This window comes from Schistocerca serialis, unplaced genomic scaffold (genome assembly GCF_023864345.2).
Source record: "Schistocerca serialis cubense isolate TAMUIC-IGC-003099 unplaced genomic scaffold, iqSchSeri2.2 HiC_scaffold_1021, whole genome shotgun sequence".
NCBI classification, from domain to species: domain Eukaryota; kingdom Metazoa; phylum Arthropoda; class Insecta; order Orthoptera; family Acrididae; genus Schistocerca; species Schistocerca serialis.
The window spans coordinates 10,001-15,000 of NW_026047208.1; the positions used below are offsets into that span (position 1 = coordinate 10,001).

The 5,000-nt window shown below is 54.1% G+C and overlaps 1 non-coding gene across 1 annotated transcript in view; it reads left to right on the forward strand.

Annotated features, from left to right (window-relative positions):
- Positions 1-4,524: 4,524 nt before the first annotated feature.
- The window catches only part of LOC126429443 (small subunit ribosomal RNA), a 1,910-nt gene continuing 1,434 nt past the window's right edge, over positions 4,525-5,000 (forward strand). The window contains exon 1 of the ribosomal RNA XR_007576946.1: positions 4,525-5,000. This exon is cut by the window's right edge and continues 1,434 nt beyond it. This is a non-coding gene — a ribosomal RNA (small subunit ribosomal RNA).

The window sequence follows — 5,000 nt, forward strand, 5'->3', positions numbered from 1 at the left end:
ACTACGCCAACCATGCCGGCAAAACAGTATCGCCATCTATGAAAATACGGCGAAACCACATGCAATACCTCCATCTATGCGAATCTGACAACACTACGTCCGCCATGTCGAGCGCACCACAAAACACAGCGCCATCTGTAGGTCTCCCGCGGCATGACGTCCTGCAACGACGATACCGCCATCTATGAGACGCCAAGCCGACTAAGACAGCGATGGGCCCACAGTGCCCATCTTTCGACCCCACCCACAAAGCCTGCGTCCTCTGTCGACCACAGCACCCCAACGCCAGCGCCTCTGCCGCACGAAATCGTCGACCGGCAATCACTCCACCGGCGCCCCACCCTAACCGCCCAACTCGCAACTCCAGCGGATGAACGGCGGACTTTTCCCGCAGTCGCAATGTGCAATCCACCCCTATAACTTGCGTTTCATGAAGAGTTATGTCCAATATGCGACATTCCCGCTGTCCCTATACATGAGCTGCGAGCTGTACCAGTTACGAGCTAGAGACGCGATCGCGTTGCTCTCTGTACGAATGCCGATGCTGAGCGGTCAGCTAGGAGGCGCTCCATCCATGTCGGTACCGGTGGGCGTTGCACTCGCAGTCGCAAAAACGTACGGCAAGTATATTACTCGGAAGAGTTTATGACAGTCCAAGCCCCCCTGCGTGGGGAGCGTCTTTCTAGGCCATGACCCACCGGAAGGGCGCAGCGTCCCCCACCCCAGACATGTGACGTCACACTATCGGTATTGACGACTCGACTCATTGCTTATAATCATTTGCCATACACCGGTGGAAGCTGCCGAGACGAGTAGCTACATAGCGCGCTCGCCGTGTCACTAATGTACAGAGATACAACAGTTTCGACTGGAACCGGATTAAACGTATACACGGCGCTGATTAGTAATACATAGACCCATCAGAATACAGATAATATATACAACTGTCCGTATACATGCTGAAAGACTCTGCTCACAATCACAACCACACGGCAGCCACACACTCTTATCACGCACTACTCTCCGCCTGTAACACGCACACAGACAATATGTAAGCACCAGCATGGAACAACACCCAGTGCATCCTCTCCGCCACATGAGACAATCCACACTGTCATAACCAGACTGGGAGGTCCACTCAGAAAACGGAATATCCCACCCCCCCGACAACCACCATTGCTCAGCTAAGCCACCAACACCCACACATGTCCTACACAGGGGTGCACCCAACATCACAATACTGCCTCCTCTCACAGCACACAAACAATGGCAGGAATGAAAGACACAGGTCTGCCACAAGCATGGAATCGGAGCGCCGCCTGTCATGAGCCAAAGGTGCATCCTGACGTGGCAAATCAGATGATGCCGCAGGCATCCACTTACTATAATCACAATCAACAAACCGACCGGCCGCCCCCCCCCCCCCCCCCCCCATTACACCTTTCCATACAACAATGTGTACCTTAACCTAAACTATACTGTACCTTAACCTAAACTATACTGTACCTTAACCTAAACTATACTGTACCTTAACCTAAACTATACTGTACCTTAACCTAAACTATACTGTACCTTAACCTAAACTATACTGTACCTTAACCTAAACTATACTGTACCTTAACCTAACCTATACGGTACCTCAACCTAACCTATATTGTGCCTCAACCTAACCTATGTTGCGCCTTAACCTAACCTATGTTGCGCCTTAACCTAACCTATGTTGCGCCTTAACCTAACCTATGTTGCGCCTTAACCTAACCTATGTTGCGCCTTAACCTAACCTATGTTGCGCCTTAACCTAACCTATGTTGCGCCTTAACCTAACCTATGTTGCGCCTTAACCTAACCTATGTTGCGCCTTAACCTAACCTATGTTGCGCCTTAACCTAACCTATGTTGCGCCTTAACCTAACCTATGTTGCGCCTTAACCTAACCTATGTTGCGCCTTAACCTAACCTATGTTGCGCCTTAACCTAACCTATGTTGCGCCTTAACCTAACCTATGTTGCGCCTTAACCTAACCTATGTTGCGCCTTAACCTAACCTATGTTGCGCCTTAACCTAACCTATGTTGCGCCTTAACCTAACCTATGTTGCGCCTTAACCTAACCTATGTTGCGCCTTAACCTAACCTATGTTGCGCCTTAACCTAACCTATGTTGCGCCTTAACCTAACCTATGTTGCGCCTTAACCTAACCTATGTTGCGCCTTAACCTAACCTATGTTGCGCCTTAACCCAACCTATGTTGCGCCTTAACCCAACCTATGTTGCGCCTTAACCCAACCTATGTTGCGCCTTAACCCAACCTATGTTGCGCCTTAACCCAACCTATGTTGCGCCTTAACCCAACCTATGTTGCGCCTTAACCCAACCTATGTTGGGCCTTAACCCAACCTATGTTGGGCCTTAACCCAACCTATGTTGGGCCTTAACCCAACACACGTTGGGCCTTAACCCAACACACGTTGGGCCTTAACCCAACACACGTTGGGCCTTAACCCAACACACGTTGGGCCTTAACCCAACACACGTTGGGCCTTAACCCAACACACGTTGGGCCTTAACCCAACACACGTTGGGCCTTAACCCAACACACGTTGGGCCTTAACCCAACACACGTTGTGCCTTAACCCAACACACGTTGGGCCTTAACCCAACACACGTTGGGCCTTAACCCAACACACGTTGGGCCTTAACCCAACACACGTTGGGCCTTAACCCAACACACGTTGGGCCTTAACCCAACACACGTTGGGCCTTAACCCAACACACGTTGGGCCTTAACCCAACACACGTTGGGCCTTAACCTGCTCTGTAATTGTCATACGACGCGTTAAATTAGTGTAGTGTTGCCTAACTGCAACCCCCGCAATATAGTTTGCTACTCGCACTGCCCGGTCCCCAGTGTATCGCTTCATGTTAAACACCTTGCAGCTATACACTGTAATGTGGATGGCAGCAGGACGTACATGCTCAATGCCCTTTGCAGTTGTTCATTGGCATTTGCAGTTGTTCATTGGCATTCGCATGGCGAAGCACTTAGCCTACGCTGTGGTACGGCCTGTGTCAACTGTCCGCTGATGTTGTACGTCCAAATCACACACTGTACTGCACATTGGTCCTCATGTACTGAATGATACATCGTGGTACATGTGACCGTACAACGACTGCGCCAACAACGGCGAACCATGCGGTCCAAATGTTGTGCACTCAGCTACGTGTCGTCTCCCTATAAGAGCTGGATTGCAGTGTGGTATGCCCTGGATGGCGATCAGCATGAGCCGTCTGTTGATGTAGTGGCGCGTGTTGTCAGACGTAGTCGTCTCTTCTCACACACCGTGATAGCATGGTGCACTGCGTTCCACATCTGCGACATGCGACAGAGGCCGGTTGACAGTCGTTCGCGCAATGGACATCGCATACGTACGGGGGCCACCTTCCACGTGTTCGCGAAGCGTGCACATGTTGTTGCGTGTATGTGGGCAGACATAGTGTGTCGTGACACCTGACACAGGCATGCAACAATCGTTGAATTTGCAAATGGCGATGGACGCCTACGTTTGCTGGTGACGTTACGCAAATGAACAACTGGTAAACCGTTGTGGTGCGGTTGTTCTCGCTAGAGGTGAATCAGTGATGGCGACGATCGGTTGAGCTACCAACCGGTTGTTCCAGCGATACCCACCATGCCCACGAACGTGAATGGCATCTGGGTGTGAAGCGATACGCGGCGGTGGCTGGGTGGGACCGTCCCCGGCCGGTGAGGGGGGGCCTCCCGGCGTGCTGGCCGCGCGGTGCGTGGGCGCACGCGCTACAGCCGGCTGGTGGGGGCGGCCAGTGGCAGGCGCGCCGGCCGACGGAGGCGGCAGGCGGCGCAGCTGCGCGCCGGCGCACCCTGCACGCGGCGCCGTGCGGCCAAAGTAGGTCCTCGCGGGCCCGGTGCGAAGCGCGGTGGACATCTGCAGTGTGCTGGTCCGATTGAGGACTGTGTGCGCTGAGGATGCGCCGCCGCCCGGCGCTCGGCGCCGCGACGCCGTCTGCTGCTCGGTCGCCTCTGCGGTTCTCGCAGGTGGTTTGTATCGCAGCTGTGCGGACGTGTTGGCGCGTGCGCTGTGCTGGGAGAGTTCGCTTCGGCACCCAAGTGGGGCTTTTGTCCTTCTGTGGCGCTGGCGTTGGAGCTGCCGGTCACCGTAGGTGGCGCGTGTTGTCTCCCGCCGGCAATGCCACGACAGCACGCTCCCGGGCCTCTGTCGGCAGCGGCAAGCTCAGTTGGGAGCACGGGTGGTCGCACCTAAAGCGTCTACTCGCCAAACCCCGGGCGATTGCGCCTCTCTCGAACCCGACCAAGTACTTAGGACGGCGCTGCGCGCCGCCGGGACCTGAGAGGGTTTCGAGGTGTATGGTGCAGGGGAGCTCAGCCTCCTCCTGTTTGCAGAATAATTGAGCGGACGCTTGCGTGTTCGCGCGGGCCCCCGGGACACACTCCCGGGCGGCCGGCTGCTCAGCTCTAGTTGACGCAGCTCCCTGGTTGATCCTGCCAGTAGTCATATGCTTGTCTCAAAGATTAAGCCATGCATGTCTCAGTACAAGCCGCATTAAGGTGAAACCGCGAATGGCTCATTAAATCAGTTATGGTTCCTTAGATCGTACCCACGTTACTTGGATAACTGTGGTGATTCTAGAGCTAATACATGCAAACAGAGTCCCGACCAGAGATGGAAGGGACGCTTTTATTAGATCAAAACCAATCGGTCGGCTCGTCCGGTCCGTTTGCCTTGGTGACTCTGAATAACTTTGGGCTGATCGCACGGTCCTCGTACCGGCGACGCATCTTTCAAATGTCTGCCTTATCAACTGTCGATGGTAGGTTCTGCGCCTACCATGGTTGTAACGGGTAACGGGGAATCAGGGTTCGATTCCGGAGAGGGAGCCTGAGAAACGGCTACCACATCCAAGGAAGGCAGCAGGCGCGCAAATTACCCACTCCCGGCACGGGG